Source organism: Rattus norvegicus, chromosome 2 (assembly GCF_036323735.1).
Source record: "Rattus norvegicus strain BN/NHsdMcwi chromosome 2, GRCr8, whole genome shotgun sequence".
Taxonomy (NCBI): domain Eukaryota; kingdom Metazoa; phylum Chordata; class Mammalia; order Rodentia; family Muridae; genus Rattus; species Rattus norvegicus.
The window spans coordinates 109,166,126-109,186,487 of NC_086020.1; the positions used below are offsets into that span (position 1 = coordinate 109,166,126).

At 36.3% G+C, this 20,362-nt stretch overlaps 1 protein-coding gene across 6 annotated transcripts in view; it reads right to left on the minus strand.

The window, feature by feature from the left end:
• Naaladl2 (N-acetylated alpha-linked acidic dipeptidase-like 2) overlaps nucleotides 1-20,362 on the minus strand; it is a 1,352,651-nt gene that overhangs the window by 598,126 nt on the left and 734,163 nt on the right. The gene's annotated exons all lie outside the window — the stretch shown is intronic.

The window sequence follows — 20,362 nt, forward strand, 5'->3', positions numbered from 1 at the left end:
ATTTGTGCAACAATTCCACCACATCCTACTTCTGTAGCGTTCTTTATTAAGAGCCTCACCTCTTTTCTCATGTAAACATTTATGATTATGTGACACCTCTGCCTGTAGTCCTGATTCCTGCTAATGCTTTCCTTCTCACAAAATTCCGAACTGTAGGACCCATCAAAGACCTTCCTAGCAGGCAAGGTGATTCCTTTCAGCTCTGCTTTCTGTAATGTGCGTTATAAAATAAAAGTTATATTTTCTAATGTTATGTAATACAAAATATAGTCTTTCTAATTTCAAATTCTAAAACATTTAACTCACCATAGACAGGATGATGAAAAGAGTGAAAGGAAATAGACAGCAGCAGAGAGTGGGATTCAGAACTCAGCTAAATCTAAGATATCTGGCCGGACATCACAGTGTCCTTACATAATCTCTTTGAGCAAAGATTTGGTTTCAAAAAAATTTGAGTATTATAAGCAGTCAAGAAGAAATGGATACATACCAATTCCCAGTTCCTTATTCCATGGGACAAATCTTTGATTCAAGTCAGGCAAAGAGCAACACCCAATGGGCAACTCTTCTTATTGTAAATAATGCTGTCAATATAGTCTCCCAAAGGAATGACTAAATGTCCATTTATCTTCTAGAAAATTCTCGATTCATCCAAGTTTATGATTAAAATTTACCATCACTTTTAGCTATCTCATTTATCAATATCTTCAAAATTTGCTAATACACCAAGACCCATATCAAACCTTATTTATTAGATAAATTGTATTTCACTTTTACACAATAACAAAACGTTCACTAGTTTTACTTCCAAACAATCAGTCTGCACCTATGTCCATGGTGTGTGTGTGTGTGTGTGTGTGTGTGTATGTGTGTGTGTGTGTGTGTGTTGTATGAGTGTGTTAGACAGAGTCTGTGTGAGTATGAAAATGCAGGTTTATGTGTATGAGCATAGTGTAAATTTCTATGTGTAGAAACTTTCCTGTTGAGCAGTGCATGCCATACTATTTTCTTCAATTATCAAACATACATTGTTAGTTCCTGAGGATTATAATTAAATAATTATGTAATATTTGAGAAGGTAAGTTATATTTTCAAGTGCATTTGAATGTAATGGTTAAAACACTTCTGTCAGAATTGTTTTTTACTATGATTTTCTTCTTAATAAAATATGTTTTAAAAATTCCTTAATGTAATTTTTGAGTTTACAGCTACTTAACTTATATGAATAAACATTGATCTATAATCTTAATAGCCTGATTAAATAAACAATCAAATAACATGTATGTTTGCACTACAAAAGAGGAAATTCATATTTTTCATTTCAAATTAGGAAGCTTTACACTAATTGAGATTCAATGATAGCACTTGAAAATAGACTACTATTCTATTGGTCATATTAATGAACATATTTGTCATACTTAGAAATGCTTGAGGGAAAACTTCACAGTTTTAAGTGGATAAAAGGCCATGCTTGGTTTTTGTTCACACACACACACACACACACACACACACACACACACACATCAGAATTACAACAATGTCAATCATAAAAAATTTTGAATTATTGAATAAACTGGAATATTCAATCATTTTTCACCTCTTGTTAAATACATGCCATCAGACTGAAGACTTTTCCATATAAGAGATTTTCTCTTCTCAGCTGTTTCTCAGTACAAACAACTGTACAAAACAGTTTTATGATATTCTGTATTGAAAATATATTTTAAATAGAAATAATTACAGTAGTCTCAAGTTTTGATGATTTGGTGGGTTGATAAATGCATTTATTGGCTTTTGAAGATTTTGTAGAGCATGTTCTTTCTGAAAGTCTTTCCTACTTACCTAGTAGACAAATAAAAACCATACCCAACACACATTATTGATACTATGCTCAAATCTATATACAATTATATGCTAAAATGCCAAACCATTTCTTTCCAAATGTATTTATTTGCACAATGACTCTCTTTTGACTGTATTTCCCCAGCATGCTAGAAATCACCCTTTATATCATCAGTTACATAGTATTCAGTTTATGTCCCAAACTTGACATGAAGTCAAATCTTATATTTAAGATTGAAAAAGGAACAAATAACTTAAGACAACAACAACCAGTAGACCCCACTCTATATTAGCCCATGTTAAAATTAAATCATTTTACTAGGTTGAGATCAAAGTTGATCCACACAGAAATGACTGAGGTTTCCAGAAAAATATTTATGTAGAAGGAATCAATATTGAGATATTAGTTAAGTTTGTAATTGAAGTATGGTGAAATGATACTATTTACCACTGGATGGTGTCCATGGTCTTAAACAGAATTGTCTTGAAACAAAATAGTTGTTAAATAAAAGCCATAGCAATCTGAAAGCAAGTATTCTTATGTAATGTGTATTATAAGATATTATGATAATTAATGAATTTAGAAATAACATTGTGTTATCAAATACTTGTTAAAAGTGTTCCAATTTTATAATGAAAAATATTTCCTTAAAATGTCATGCTTTAAAGCTGTTAATCAGATATGCTTATGGAACAATAACAATAACTAAAATAATATTTGATAAATCCATGTGCCGGGAACACAGTACAGAGTAACCATCTCAGTTTGCAGTTCAATATTGGCTCCACATCTTGCATAAATAAACTAAGGCCTAGTAATAGGAACCAACTGTCACTTTGTCACTGGAATTAAGAGCAGCACAGACCCTCTAAAGTCATCTCCTGGAGGACATTTCATCAAGAAAAGTTTTTAACAAAGGACCTCACTGGTTGAAGAAATGTTCATGGTGCTGTCTAGTTAAACAGGACCAGCCACTTTCTGGAACAAAGGCTCTACTTAAAATTATGTTTTTCTAGGGGGTAGGGGAAGGTTTTTGATGTATACAGCTGAAGCCCTGAGTTCAGGTCCACAGTGAACAATGTGGCATTGATACTGAGCCCATAACCTGAGGACCAATAAAAGAGTACCTGCAGGATTGTCACCAAATGATGTGGATACATGAGCTCTAGAAAAGGTGAGAGCCCTGCATCAAAAACAAGGTGACAGGTATTAGAGGACAACTAACTTCGGTCTGTGTCCTTCACACTTTTTCAAAAAAAAAAAAAAAAGAGCATTCCTTCCACACAGACATTTATGAAACATACAACACTTTATTATCACCTCCCCATTGTACACAAAGTAAAATAATTTGCAGACTTATTTTGTTTTGTACGATGACCATCAAAATAGAATCTCTGATAATTGTTCGAGGTTGTTTCACTGGCATTGCACACTTTCACAGCCTCAGCAGCCCAACAATAAAAGTTTATTTTTTGCTTGCTCTGCAGGCTGAGAATAAAATACCAAAATGCCTGTAAAATCTGCTTCTGCTGAGTGATTTCCTTTTTGCTTAACTCACTACATGAGAGGGGTTGGGAAGAAGGAGAGAGAGCTAAAGAGACAGAAATAGAGATAGAGAGAGAAAGAGAGAACACATTTTTGCTCTTTTATGTCCCTCCCACAAGAGGATTTAGTTACATATAATCAGCTTCCTGTAAACTCTAAAGGACTCATTCTCTTAAGATGTATGCACTGGGAAGAATAGACATGAAGCAGACATACAAAAGGAGAAGAGAAAGATTGTTAGAGCCAGAAAACCGTCTATGATTCACTATGCTAGATAGTATCTTCTAGATTGACAGTGGTGCTGCACACAAGAAATCTAAACTTTATACGATCACACCAGTCAGCTTGTTAATGTCATGGGGGAAATTTCTCAAGACCCTATTCTTAGACAAAGAAATAAAGACAACCAGTCCTTTCTGAATGAGGGAGAACCTGTTTCCTGAGAGGGGTGTTCTTAATCATCTAGCATAAATAACATCTAACATAAACATTATCTAAAACCAAGTACCCAGTCCTAAATACATGTACACATGAGCAACACTTAATGGACCCAGTATCCAATAGGCTGTGTGTGTGTGTGTGTGTGTGTGTGTGTGTGTGTGTGTGTATGTTAAAGACAATAGTAATCAGAGGAGAGAATGTCGTGAATTTGAGAAGGAGTTGAGGGAACATTAAAAGAGATGAGGGGAGGGAGGAAGGCTTGAAAGAACATAAATATAATATTCATGACTGATGAAATTATCAAAAATATTTTACAAATATGAAGCAGAATTGCTTCTAAAATAGTTTTTTAATTTACTGAAGAAGCACTATATTTTAAAATGTTTTAATATATTAATTAATTAATTTTATTTCAAAAGTTGTAATGATAATAGTTGTGATAATATACACATGTGTGTTCATGTGTGTATGTGTCTATGTGCATGGGCACACATTTGTTATGAAGCACATATAGAGGTCATAAGACAACTTACATCAGGCACTGGTTTTCTCTTTCCACTAGTGTCAATTCTAAGGATTGAAATTGGGATGCCAGGCTTAGCAGCAAGAGCTTTTACACTCTGAGCACTTGAACATTCCCAGAAATCTAGATAATAGTAAGGAAATGGTTAAAGAGAAAGAAGGATAGTATCATGACAAGGTGATTTAAATTAAATAAAATATCTCAAATTATACAGAACAAATACAAATAATAAATCAAAACTTTTTCTTCCAAATACATCGAATATAGAAGTAAAAGTAAGTGGGGTCAAATATTTCAATAGATGTGAGGTAATAAAAAAAACTGTCTGTTAATATAATTTCTTTGACATTGATACTTCAATATTTTGTGATGGAAATTAAATGTTAGGATGAAGTGCCTTTTGTATCTATTTGTTTAACTGAAAAAAGAACATTAAACCAACACAATATATAAAATAATCTTCATCAAATATTAAATATATAATTTTTATATGCATAAAACTATTGTAAACAGGGGGCACAATTTCAAAAGAAAATGGATAATTTTCTAATTTCTATTATGCTTTATTCTGGGTCAATAATCACACTAGTTAGAAACAAACACTGAATCACAAAGTTAGCATTTATTCCAATGTTAATTGGTATAGAAATTAAAATTCTGTTGATAGAATTATTTATGCCACATGGCTATATCATAATCTTGACATTGACAAAGCTATCACGTTTATTAAAGGAGAAGCTGGACTCCTGATAGTGCTCATTCTTGTTGGTATAAATACAATATAATAGGATAATATAGATTTGTAATAACATACATACTTTTTGATACATGCATGTGCTGATAAGGATATTCAGGAATTTGTCAATCATAGAGTGGCCAGGATTATCCTCTTGTCTTTAGAAAATAGTACAAGGAGGTCACCAAACAAAGAATGATTAAATGAAATGTGTGTGTGTGTGTGTGTGTGTGTGTGTGTGTGTGTGTGTGTGTGTAAAACAAGAATAGCAGATGGTAGAAAACTGGGATCATAACTCATACTCCATTTCTAAAGTGGAATGAAGTGAGAGCAGTCCTAATGAGGAGAATCAAAAAGAAAAATTAATGATCAAATGAGTCTGTCCTCACTTTTAATAATAAAATTATTGCTGTTTACACATCCACCTTAAAAGCTATTTCTTGAAGCATTCTGTACAGCCTTATTGCGCTAAACACAACCATGGTAGAATTGTTATCTTTTCACGTCTTAGAAAAAGAGTAAAGAGGCAGATTCCTGGCATTATACACATTTCACACAGGAGACTAAAGCATAGAATCAACGACAGCATGAGAGTGGGCAAAGAGAAAACCTCTATCCCTGTGATTGATCCAATTTGAGTAGAAATTAGAAATTTGAGTTCTATATTTTTGTTTTATGTCTCTCAACATGGTTGGCAATGACTTTGTAATGACACTTCAAAATGAAGTACTATCAGGAACAAAGGGCTCTGTCAAATTTTAGTCATGTATGGTCAGAGGTGACAAGCTCATCTAGAACACACACAGACACACACACACACACACACACACACACACACACACACAAATTGAGTATCTAAAAACAAAGTCTAAAAACCAATGAAAAGTGATCAAATTACAGGTATATCTATCGACAGCCTTCCAGTAATGGTTAATGTTAGCTGAACTTTAAGAATATAGAGCAAGCAGGGAGTTGGGTCTCTGGGCATACCTGCTAATGAGATATTTTGATTGCATTAATTGGTATGGGAAGACCTATTCCCTCTTGATGGAAATCCTGGACTCTATAGAATTAAAAAAATAAGCTCCACACCCGCGGATCCCGGCCCGCAGCAGCTCTCTGCTCCCAGACCCTGTAGGAGAGAGACCCAACCGCCTGGTCAGGTGGGCACTCCTGAGGCTGCAGAGCAGAAGAGACCACCAACACTACTCACCCCTGCCCACATCCCTGGCCCAAGAGGAAACTGTATAAGGCCTCTGGGCTCCCGTGGGGGAGGGCCCAGGAGCGGCAGGACCCCTGCCTGAGACACCGCAGGAACCTGAAGGAAACAGACCAGATAAACAGTACTCTGCACCCAAATCCCATGGGAGGGAGAGCTAAACCTTCAGAGAGGCAGACAAGCCTGGGAAACGAGAAGAGACTGCTCTCTGCACACACATCTCAGATGCCAGAGGAAAACACCAAACGCCATCTGGAACCCTGGTGCTCTGAAGCTCCCAGAAGGGGCGGCACAGGTCTTCCTGGTTGCTGCCGCTGCAGAGAGCCCTTGGGCATCACCCCACGAGCGAACTTGAGCCTCGGGACCACAGGTAAGACCAACTTTTCTGTTGCAAGAAAGCTGCCTGGTGAACTCAAGACACAGGGTCACAGGAACAGCTGAAGACCTGTAGAGAGGAAAAACTACACGCCCGAAAGCAGAACACTCTGTCCCCATAACTGACTGAAAGAGAGGAAAACAGGTCCTCAGCACTCCTGACACACAGGCTTATAGGACAGTCTAGCGACTGTCAGAAATAGCACAACAAAGTAACACTAGAGATAATCTGATGGCGAGAGGCAAGCACAGGAACCCAAGCAACAGAAACCAAGACTACTTGGCATCATCGGAGCCAAATTCTCCCACCAAAACAAACATGGAATATCCAAACACACCAGAAAAGCAAGATCTAGTTTCAAAATCATATTTGATCATGATGCTGGAGGACTTCAAGAAAGACGTGAAGAACTCCCTTAGGGAAACACAGGAAAACATTAATAAACAAGTAGAAGCCTACAGAGAGGAATCACAAAAATCCCTGAAAGAATTCCAGGAAAACACAATCAAACAGTTGAAGGAATTAAAAATGGAAATAGAAGCAATCAAGAAAGAACACATGGAAACAACCCTGGATATAGAAAACCAAAAGAGACAAGGAGCTGTAGATACAAGCTTCACCAACAGAATACAAGAGATGGAAGAGAGAATCTCAGGAGCAGAAGATTCCATAGAAATCATTGACTCAACTGTCAAAGATAATGTAAAGCGGAAAAGCTACTGGTCCAAAACATACAGGAAATGCAGGACTCAATGAGAAGATCAAACCTAAGGATAATAGGTATAGAAGAGAGTGAATACTCCCAGCTCAAAGGACCAGTAAATATCTTCAACAAAATCATAGAAGAAAACTTCCCTAATCTAAAAAAAGAGATACCCATAGGCATACAAGAAGCCTACAGAACTCCAAATAGATTGGACCAGAAAAGAAACACCTCCCGTCACATAATATTCAAAACACCAAACGCACAAAATAAAGAAAGAATATTAAAAGCAGTAAGGGAAAAAGGTCAAGTAACATATAAAGGCAGACCTATCAGAATCACACCAGACTTCTCGCCAGAAACTATGAAGGCCAGAAGATCCTGGACTGATGTCATACAGACCCTAAGAGAACACAAATGCCAGCCCAGGTTACTGTATCCTGCAAAACTCTCAATTAACATAGATGGAGAAAATAAGATATTCCATGACAAAACCAAATTTACACAATATCTTTCTACAAATCCAGCACTACAAAGGATAATAAATGGTAAAGCCCAACATAAGGAGGCAAGCTATAACCTAGAAGAAGCAAGAAACTAATCGTCTTGGCAACAAAACAAAGAGAATGAAAGCACACAAATATAACCTCACATCCAAATATGAGTATAATGGGAAGCAATAATCACTATTCCTTAATATCTCTCAATATCAATGGCCTCAACTCCCCAATAAAAAGATATAGATTAACAAACTGGATACGCCACGAGGACCCTGCATTCTGCTGCCTACAGGAAACACACCTCAGAGACAAAGACAGACATTACCTCAGAGTGAAATGCTGGAAAACAATTTTCCAAGCAAATGGTCAGAAGAAGCAAGCTGGAGTAGCCATTCTAATATCAAATAAAATCAATTTTCAATTAAAAGTCATCAAAAAAGATAAGGAAGGACACTTCATATTAATCAAAGGAAAAAATCCACCAAGATGAACTCTCAATCCTAAATATCTATGCCCCAAATACAAGGGCACCTACATATGTAAAAGAAACCTTACTAAATCTCAAAACACACATTGCACCTCACACAATAATAGTGGGAGATTTCAACACCCCACTCTCATCAATGGACAGATCATGGAAACAGAAATTGAACAGAGATGTAGACAGACTAAGAGAATTCATGAGCCAAATGGACTTAACGGATATTTATAGAATATTCTATCCTAAAGCAAAAGGATATACCTTCTTCTCAGCTCCTCATGGTACTTTCTCCAAAATTGACCATATAATTGGTCAAAAAACGGGCCTCAACAGGTACAGAAAGATAGAAATAATCCCATGCGTGCTATCGGACCACCACAGCCTAAAACTGGTCTTCAATAACAATCAAGGAAGAATGCCCACATATACTTGGAAATTAAACAATGCTCTACTCAATGATAACCTGGTCAAGGAAGAAATAAAGAAAGAAATTAAAAACTTTTTAGAATTTAATGAAAATGAAGGTACAACATACCCAAACTTATGGGACACAATGAAAGCTGTGCTAAGAGGAAAACTCATAGCGCTGAGTGCCTGCAGAAAGAAACAGGAAAGAGCATATGTCAGCAGCTTGACAGCACACCTAAAAGCTCTAGAACAAAAAGAAGCAAATACACCCAGGAGGAGTAGAAGGCAGGAAATAATCAAACTCAGAGCTGAAATCAACCAAGTAGAAACAAAAAGGACCATAGAAAGAATCAACAGAACCAAAAGTTGGTTCTTTGAGAAAATCAACAATATAGATAAACCCTTAGCCAGATTAACGAGAGGACACAGAGAGTGCGTCCAAATTAACAAAATCAGAAATGAAAAGGGAGACATAACAACAGATTCACAGGAAATTCAAAAAATCATCAGATCTTACTATAAAAACCTATATTCAACAAAACTTGAAAATCTTCAGGAAATGGACAATTTCCTAGACAGATACCAGGTACTGAAGTTAAATCAGGAACAGATAAACCAGTTAAACAACCCCATAACTCCTAAGGAAATAGAAGCAGTCATTAAAGGTCTCCCAACCAAAAAGAACCCAGGTCCAGACGGGTTTAGTGCAGAATTCTACCAAACCTTCAGAGAAGACCTCATACCAATATTATCCAAACTATTCCACAAAATTGAAACAGATGGATCACTACCGAATACCTTCTACGAAGCCACAATTACTCTTATACCTAAACCACACAAAGACACAACAAAGAAAGAGAACTTCAAACCAATTTCCCTTATGAATATCGACGCAAAAATACTCAACAAAATTCTGGCAAACCGAATCCAAGAGCACATCAAAAAAATCATCCACCATGACCAAGTAGGCTTCATCCCAGGCATGCAGGGATGGTTTATTATACGGAAAACCATGAACGTGATCCCTTATATAAACAAACTGAAAGAACAAAACCACATGATCATTTCATTAGATGCTGAGAAAGCATTTGACAAAATTCAACACCCCTTCATGATAAAAGTCCTGGAAAGAATAGGAATTCAAGGCCCATACCTGAACATAGTAAAAGCCATATAGAGCAAACCAGTTGCTAACATTAAACTAAATGGAGAGAAACTCGAAGCAATCCCACTAAAATCAGGGACTAGACAAGGCTGCCCACTCTCTCCCTACTTATTCAATATAGTTCTTGAAGTTCTAGCCAGAGCAATCAGACAACAAAAGGAGGTCAAGGGGATACAGATTGGAAAAGAAGAAGTCAAAATATCACTGTTTGCAGATGATATGATAGTATATTTAAGTGAGCCCAAAAGTTCCACCAGGGAACTACTAAAGCTGATAAACAACTTCAGCAAAGTGGCTGGGTATAAAATAAACTCAAATAAATCAGTAGCCTTCCTCTACACAAAAGAGAAACAAGCTGAGAAAGAAATTAGGGAAACGACACCCTTCATAATAGACCCAAATAAAATAAAGTACCTCGGTGTGACTTTAACCAAGCAAGTAAAAGATCTGTACAATAAGAACTTCAAGACACTGAAGAAGGAAATTGAAGAAGACCTCAGAAGATGGAAAGATCTCCCATGCTCATGGATTGGCAGGATTAATATAGTAAAAATGGCCATTTTACCAAAAGCAATCTACAGATTCAATGCAATCCCCATCAAAATACCAATCCAATTCTTCAAAGAGTTAGACAGAACAATTTGCAAATTCATCTGGAATAACAAAAAACCCAGGATAGCTAAAGCTATCCTCAACAATAAAAGGACTTCAGGGGGAATCACTATCCCTGAACTCAAGCAGTATTACAGAGCAATAGTGATAAAAACTGCATGGTATTGGTACAAAGACAGACAGATAGACCAAGAGAATAGAATTGAAGACCCAGAAATGAACCCACACACCTATGGTCACTTGATTTTTGACAAAGGAGCCAAAACCATCCAATGGAAAAAAGATAGCATTTTCAGCAAATGGTGCTGGTTCAACTGGAGGTCAACATGTAGAAGAATGCAGATCGATCCATGCTTATCACCCTGTACAAAGCTTAAGTCCAAGTGGATCAAGGACCTCCACATCAAACCAGACACACTCAAACTAATAGAAGAAAAACTAGGGAAGCATCTGGAACACATGGGCACTGGAAAAAATTTCCTGAACAAAACACTAATGGCTTATGCTCTAAGATCAAGAATCGACAAATGGGATCTCATAAAACTGCAAACTTCTCTAAGGCAAAGGACACTGTGGTTAGGACAAAACGGCAACCAACAGATTGGGAAAAGATCTTTACCAATCCTACAACAGATAGAGGCCTTATATCCAAAATATACAAAGAACTCAAGAAATTAGACCGCAGGGAAACAAATAACCCTATTAAAAATGGGGTTCAGAGCTAAACAAAGAATTCACAGCTGAGGAATGCCGAATAGCTGAGAAACACCTAAAGAAATGTTCAACATCTTTAGTCATAAGGGAAATGCAAATCAAAACAACCCTGAGATTTCACCTCACACCAGTGAGAATGGCTAAGATCAAAAACTCACGGGACAACAGATGCTGGCGAGGATGTGGAGGAAGAGGAACACTCCTCCATTGTTGGTGGGATTGCAAACTGGTACAACCATTCTGGAAATCAGTCTGGAGAATCCTCAGAAAATTGGACATTGAACTGCCTGAGGATCCAGCTATACCTCTCTTGGGCATATACCCAAAAGATGCCCCAACATATAAAAAAGACACGAGCTCCACTATGTTCATTGCAGCCTTATTTATAATAGACAGAAGCTGGAAAGAACCCAGATGCCCTTCAACAGAGGAATGGATACAGAAAATGTGGTACATCTACACAATGGAATATTACTCAGCTATCAAAAACAACGAATTTATGAAATTCGTAGGCAAATATTTGGAACTGGAAAACATCATCCTGAGTGAGCTAACCCAATCACAGAAAGACATACATGGTATGCACTCATCGATAAAATGGCTATTAGCCCAAATGCTTGAATTACCCTAGATGCCTAGAACAAATGAAACTCAAGACGGATGATCAAAATGTGAATGCTTCACTCCTTTTTTAAAAGGGGAACAAGAATACCCTTGGCAGGGAAGAGAGAGGCAAAGATTAAAACAGAGACTGAAGGAACACCCATTCAGAGTCTGCCCCACATGTGGCCCATACATATATCCACCCAATTAGACAAGATGGATGAAGCAAAGAAGTGCAGACCGACAGGAGCCCGATGTAGATCGCTCCTGAGAGACACAGCCAGAATACAGCAAATACAGAGGCGAATGCCAGCAGCAAACCACTGAACTGAGAATAGGACCCCCATTGAAGGAATCAGAGAAAGAACTGGAAGAGCTTGAAGGGGCTCGAGACCCCATATGTACAACAATGCCAAGCAACCAGAGCTTCCAGGGACTAAGCCACTACCTAAAGACTATACATGGACTGACCCTGGACTCTGACCTCATAGGTAGCAATGCATATCCTAGTAAGAGCACCAATGGAAGGGGAAGCCCTGGGTCCTGCTAAGACTGAACCCCCAGTGAACTAGACTTGTGGGGGGAGGGCGGCAATGGGGGGAGGATTGGGAGGGGAACACCCATAAGGAAGGGGAGGGGGGAGGGAGATGTTTGCCCGGATACCGGGAAAGGGAATAACACTCGAAATGTATATAAGAAATACTCAAGTTAATAAAAAAAAATAAAAAAATAAGCTGAGTATCAGAATGCATGCGTTTATTTCTTCCTGTTTCTTGCTTACAGATTCAATGTAAACAGATGATTCACAATCCTAGTCTTTTGCTTTATAACAGGAAAAGGTAGGAGATAGGTTGTTTATGGAATTTTAAAGAAGAGAATGCCAAATAAAATTATATGTTTTTCAAAAAATGTATGTCAGACTCTATGTTGTCTGTGAAGATATAGATACAAATAATTAACCAAGTGCTAATCTAATAGTGTTTAAGTATTGCTGCTATAGAAGCAGCTTTCTTAATGGGTAGATTACCATACATATCAGCATCTAAAGATTTCTTTATTGTTACTGAAATCCTTTTCAATGGCATGTGAAAGACCTTGAGGATGTATTGGCGAATGCCAATTATGTCCCTTAACATAAGTGAGATCCAGAGTCTGAATTCTAGATGAGTCACTCCTTCAGTAGTAGCACATTAAAATATAAGGGAAAAAATTTATTAATCTCAAAGTGCTTTATTTAATTAACAGTGCTCAGCTAACTGAGGCAAGGGTATTTGATGAGGTAGACATTCATTCAGAAGGCTTTTTCTGCATTTCTATGCAGCAGACAGATCATTATTTCTCTTCTAAAAGCAACTATACCAATTTGAAATGATGTGAAGCATAAGCATTGGAATTTTTCATCCAACTTGCTAATCCTGAAAATAATGAAACTTTAGACCATACTAGTATGAGATGGATATTACTATAACCTATTACTCTTAAACATTTATACTTTCAAATATTAAGATAGTATTGTAATTTCCAAGAATATCAGACTTACCTTTGCAAGTAATATTCTTTTTTTTTTAGATTTCCCAAAGGAGTATTTTTTTTATTAACTTGAGTATTTCTTATATACATTTTGAGTGTTATTCCCTTTAAATCAAAGCAAATCTCAAAATATTATAGTCAAAATTCCCATCAAATGGTATGATAGTAATAGTGATTTAATAGCATTATAAATAAGTCTGGGCCTTTTGACTACTGTGTTTAATCCCCATATTCAGAAGGTCAAGGGAAGCTGATAAGGTCACCCATGGTTACATAGAGAGAACATGTCACAAAACAATCTTTAGAAATACTCTTGTCAAATTAAATGCATATATTTAAACTTTTTGAAATTAAAGACTTCACATGCGCTGTGATGAGATAACAGTCTCTGTGTTACCTTTCATTCACCAAATATGAACTTCTGCTTCTGGTTTCTAAAGATCTGGTCACTTCTCAAGTGAAATGTGAAGGGTTGCTTGTAGACTGCTTTTATTAGTAACAGCTGCATGTAGCTGTTTTCAGATTCATTTATCTTAGACTGCTATATGATTACCAAAACCATGGGACCCACACAGAAAAATGAGTAAGAAAAAGTAAAGTACTAGAATACTGTTACCAGTACAGGTCACAGTGCTATGGTGGTCAAGTGAAAGTTTCATCTAGGCAGGAACATGATATTTAAATAATGTACACTGATCTTGTCCCCCAGATTTTTGCAGTTTTTACCTATAACAAAAATCAATTAGAGCCAAATGCCTGCTGCTCTATCTTTTTATTTTTTCATTTCTATGTCTAAGAGATTATAAATTATGGAGGGAGGACATTTTAAAATTGGTGTTTTTTAAATTCTCTTTATGACTTTTTAGCAAATTATTTGGCATGGTGTTCAGAGATATGTGTTAAACTACTGGTGTGAGAACTACACATAAATGTAAGCCATAGTCTTCGGGTACAACTGTCATGGTTGGCCATTCTCTTTTCACAAATTAAAAATCTCATTCCATTAGCCTTCAAGTTTATTTTATTCTCTATCCATAATTTTGAAGCCATATTTCTTTCACAATTAATATTTTTCATGCTAAGCAGGTTTGAAGATTATGCTAACATGGCATGATTAATATAATCATTTTGAATTTTCAAATTCTTGAAATGAAATTTTGATATATTCCTTACTTCTTCATTTAAGTGTGCCTACTTTCTGCCAAATAACAATAATTGTTAATGTTAGTTGAATATTTTCCAAGTATCAGGCAGTTTATATGTTTAGGATTCTAACTATCATTTTTCCCCCTCACATAAATAGGTCAATGAGGAATAGTAGACTCAATGATTCCTAATCTTTGCAGCTCATAGAGTAGACTCTTCTACTACCTGTGGAATAAATGGCAATAGCAATCTATCATATGCACAGTCAATGTGTTGTTGAGAACAAGCATCTCCATATAATGCCATTATATGGTTTGTCTCCTGAGGAAAAATAAAACTTCACAGAATGAAATCAAAACCTGTTCCAAACAAGTTTGGGTTGGTAAACAAATCCCCTGCCTCAAAAGCAGAATATGTCAGAACGAAAATATTAATTGTGTTACTTTTCAGTCTAGTCTACTAGTCTACTTGCATTACTAGTCAGTCTACTTTCAAAGAAGACACAAAAATGTTTTCACAGGAATTAGCTAAAAGCCATGTTTTCACTATACAAAATTGATTACATATGGCAAGACCTCTTGACCAATGTCTCTATTCTTATGATAGTACTATTGTTGTTATTTTTATTTTATTAAAACATAAATGTCTTTCTATCCCCTGATGCTAAACACAGGCATGCTAAATTATTTATATATCCATTTTAATGTGTATTTTATATCTGACAAGGCAACTCTCCTTAGGACCCTTTGACCGACCCACCTGTCATTATTATGGGGTAACAATGTCACCTTTCTAGTGCACGATGAATTACAAAGGATTTGCAAAGCACACCATCCATCATGCTGGCACTAAGTGGGTTTTCAGAGTAGATAGGAGATATCACAAGCGCTCTTTAGCCGGTTACCAGAAAGCACAAATTGGAAGCTTATACAAAACAGTTCTATGATGAATGGATATGACAGCCCTTCAAAATAAAGGGGAACTCCTCCTCTGCAAATAACCTTGTCAAAAGCAAAAGTTGTGGGGAGCTTTACAGGCAGTCAAAAACAGAATAATTTAAAAACTTGTTAATGGCTCTGCCTCATAGAAATTCATGAACACAGAATGTATTGAAAAATCAGAAAGGAGTTATGTCTGAATCAGGAGCAGCATCTACTTAAGATTGAAATGAATTGGTCAGAGATACATAGCTATCACCATTTCCCCATTAGTTATTCTATGTAGGTTTCAGTGTAATCACAACCTCTTCACACACGGATGTAAAGTGTATGTACGTATTCTGTGTAACATACAGTAGTCAGCTGGAACAGTTGGATTTAGTTTTGAATATCCTAATCACAACATTTGAGTTTTAAAAATTTCAAGTCACATGGACATAAATCTCCATATATCTACTTACTTACCATGTGCAACATATTTATATTAGGTATTAAAATATCTCAATGTATTCACCTAAGTCACATGTTTAACATTTTACAGATTAAAGTCTTGAAACAAAAGATTTTTTCATATATGTATATATAACTGTATTTAGCCTTGCAACAATCCCTTCTTTTGAGGTTATATTTGAAGGGAGTATATTTCTATATCTGATTTCATGATCAATTTCACCTTTTTAATTATTGATTTGTTTTTATTAAAAACAAACTTCTTTATTAGAATTATGGGTTTAAATCTCTTTTAAAATGGTAAACTGGCCATACATAACCTTCTTAGACTTTTTTAAAAATGAACTAATGTTTGGGGAAACATAGTTTATTATATGAAATGAAGAAAATATCTAACATAATATTGACAAGATAAATATGTACAAAATACTCAGGTGTCTGAATTCACGTTGATGGAATTTTTTTCCATTTTACTTATTTATTTTTTATTGGATTTTTTTTAAAATTACATTTCAAATATTATTACCTTTTCCGGTTTCCCCAATATAAGCCCCCTATCCCATCCTTCTCCCCTTCTTCTATAAGGGTATTCCCCTCTCCATCCACCCCCAGTCCTGTCCCCTGACATTTCCCTACCCTGGGGGTCCAACCTTGGCTTGACCAAGGGCTTCTCCTTCCATTGGTGCCCAACAAGGCCATCCTCTGCTACATATGTAATTGGAGCCACAGGTCAGTACAAATATAGACTTTGAATAATGGTTTAGTCCTTGGAAGCTCTGATTGGTTGGCATTGTTGTTCTTATGGGGTTGCAAGCCCCTTCAGCTCTTTCAGTCCTTTCCCTACTTCCTATAAAAGGGATCCCTTTCTCAGTTCAGTGGTTTGCTGCTAGCATTCGCCTCTGTATTTGACATGCTCTGGTTGTGTCTCTCAGGAGAGATCCATATCCGGTTCCTGTCAGCATGTACTTCTTAGCTTCATCAAATTTATCTAGCTATCCTGGATGTATATATATGGACCACATGTGTGTCAGGCTCTGAATGGCTGTTCCTTCAGTCGCTGCTCTTAACTTTGCCTCCATTTCCATTCCGATGAATATTTGTGTTCCCCCTTTTAAGAAGGAGTGAAGCATCCACACTTTGTTCATCCATCTTCTTGAGCTTCATGTGATCTGTGGAATGTATCATGGCTAATTCGAGTTTGTGGGCTAATATCCACTTACCAGTGAATGCATAATATGTGTGTTTTTCTGTGATTGGGTTACCTCATACAGGATGACATTTTCTAGGTCAATCCGTTTGCCTATGAATTTCATGAAGTCATTGTTTTTGAGAGCTGAGTAGCATTCCATTGTGTAGATGTACCATATTTCCTGTATCTATTCCTCTGTTGAAGGGCATCTGGGTTCTTTCCAGCTTCTGGCTATTATAAATAAGGCTGCTATGAACACAGTGGAGCATGTGTCTTTGTTCTATGTTGGGGCATCTTTTGGGTATATGCCCAAGAGAGGTATAGCTGGGTCCTCAGTAAGTTCAATGTCCAATTTTCTGAGGAACCTCCAGACTGATTTCCAGGGAGGTTGTACCAGTTTGCAATCCCACCAACAATGGAGGAGTGTTCCTCTTTCTCCACATCCTCATCAGCATCTGTTGTCACCTGAGTTTTTGATCTTAGCAAATCTGACTGGTGTGAGGTGGAATCTCAGGGTTGATTTGATTTGCATTTCCCTGATGACTAAGGATAGTGAACATTTCTTTCGGTACTTCACAACAATTCAATATTTCTCAGCTGAGAATTCTTTGTTTAGCTCTGTACCCCATTTTTAATAGGGATATTTGGCCATGTGGAGGATAACTTCTAAAATTCTTTGTTATTTTGGATATTAGCCCTCTATCAGATGTAGGGTTGGTAAAGATCTTTTCCTCATCTGTTGGTTGCTGTTTTGTCCTAATGACAGTGTCCTTTACCATACAGAAGTTTTGCAGTTTGATGAGGTCCCATTTGTTGATTCTTGATCTTAGATTGGTGTTTTGTTCAGAAAATTTTCCCCAGTGCCCATGTGAGGGAGACTTTTCCCCACTTTTTCTTCTATCAGATTGAGTTTTTTTTTTAATGTCAAATGTGCAAATTTATTTAATTTTTAAGTAGCCTTAGAACTTACAGAGACTAGACATATAACATCTAAATTTTTACTACAATCTGTTTAACTTTTTTTATATATATATATTTATTATTAACTTGAGTATTTCTTATATACAGATTGAGTGTATATAGTTTTATGTGGAGGTCCTTGATCCACTTGGACTTAAATTGTGTACAAGGCAATAAAGAACGGGTCAATTTCCATTCCTCTACATGCTGACCTCCCGTTGAACCAGCACCATTTGTTGAAAATGCTATCTTTCTTCCATTGGTTGGTTTTAGCTCCTTTGTCAAAGGTCAAGTTACCATAGCTGTGTCGGTTCATTTCTGGGTCTTCAATTCTATTCCACTGATCTACTTGCCTTTCTCTGTTTCAATACCATACAGTTTTTATGACTATTTCTTTGTAATACTGATAGATGTCAGGGATGGTTATTCCTCCAGAAGTTCTTTTATTGTTGAGTATAGTTTTCAATATCCTGGTTTTTTTTATTCCAAATGAATTTGCAAATTGCTCTATATCTATGAAGATCTATGAAGAATTGACCTGGAATTTTGATGAAATTGCATTGAATCTGTAGAATACCGCAAATCCATGAGCCTGGGAGGTTTTTCCATCTTCTGAGAACTTCTTCGATTTCTTTCTTCAGAGACTTGAAGTTTTTGTCATACAGATCTTTCACTTGCTTGGTTAAAGTCCCACTGATGTCTTTTATAATAGTTGGGACTCTTGTAAAGGATGTCATTACCCTAAATTCATTCTCAGCTTGTTTATCCTTTAAGTACAGGAAGTACATTGATTTGTTTAAGTTAATTTTAAACCCAGTCACTTTGTTGAAGTCAGGCTTAGTAGTACTCTGGGGAACTTTTAGGGTCACTTAATATACTATCATATCATCTGCAAATAGTGATATTTTACTTCTTCCTTTCCTATTTGTCTTCCTTTGACATCCTTTCTTTTGTCTGATTGCTCTGGCTAGGACTTCAAGTATCATATTGAATAAATAGGAAGAGAGTGGGCAGCCTTGTTAAGTCCCTGATTTTAGTGGGATTGCTTCAAATTTCTCTCCATTTAGTTTAATGTTAGCTGTTGGTTTGCTGTATATTGCTTTAACTATGTTTAGGTATGGGCCTTGAATTCCTGATCTTTCCAGGACTTTTATCTTGAAGGTGTGCTGAATTTTGTCAAATGCTCTCTCTTCATCTAATGAAATGGTCATGTGGTTTTTATCTTTCAGTTTGTTTATACAGTGGATTACGTTGATGGATTTCTGTATATTGAACCATCCCTATATCCCTGGAATAAAGCCTGCTTGATCATGATGGATGATCATTTTGATGTGTTCTTCCATTCAGTTTTCAAGAGTTTTATTGAGTATATTTGCATCAATATTCATAAGGAAATTGATCTGTAATTCTCTTTCTCTATTGGGTCTCTGTTGTGGCTTCATAGAAGGAATTTGGCGCGATCCATCTGTGTCTATTTTGTGGAATAGTTTAAACAGTATTAGTGTGAGGTATTCTATGAAGGTCTAATAGAATTCTGCACTAAACTCATATGGTATTGGTCTCTTTTTATTTGGAAGACTTTTAATAGCTGCTTCTAATTTAGGAGTTATGGCATTGTTTAGATGGTTTATCTGTTCCTTATTTAACTCTGGTTCCTTGGTCTAGAAAATTATCCATTTTCTCCAGATTTTCCAGTTTTCTTGAGTAGGCTTTTGTAGTAGGATCTGATGATTTTTTGAATTTCCTCAGATTCTGCTGTTATGTCTCCCTTTTCATTTCTGATGTTGTTAATTTGAATACACACTCTGTGCCTTCTGGTTTCTCTGGCTAATGGTTTCTCTATCTTGTTGGTTTTCACAAAGAACCGGTTCTTGGTTTTGTTCAGTCTTTGTATAGTCTGATTTGTTTTTACTTGGTTGATTTCAGCCCTGAGTTTCATTATTTCCTGCCTTCTACTTGGGTGTATTTGCTTCTTTATGCTCTAGGGATTTTAGGTGTGCTGTCGAGCTGCTGACATATGCTCTCTCCTGTCTTTTGCAGGCACACAGCTATGATGTTTCATCTTAGTGCTGCTTCCATTGCGTCCCATGAGTTTTGGTATGTTGTACCTTCATTTTCATTAATTTCTAAGAAGCTTTAATTTTTTTGTTATTTCTTGTTTGACCAAGTCATCATTGAGTAGAGTGTTGTTCAAATTCCATGTATATGTGGGCTTTCTGTTTGTTGTTATTGAAGAAAAATCTTAGTCTGTGGTCATCTGATAAGAAGCATGGAATTATT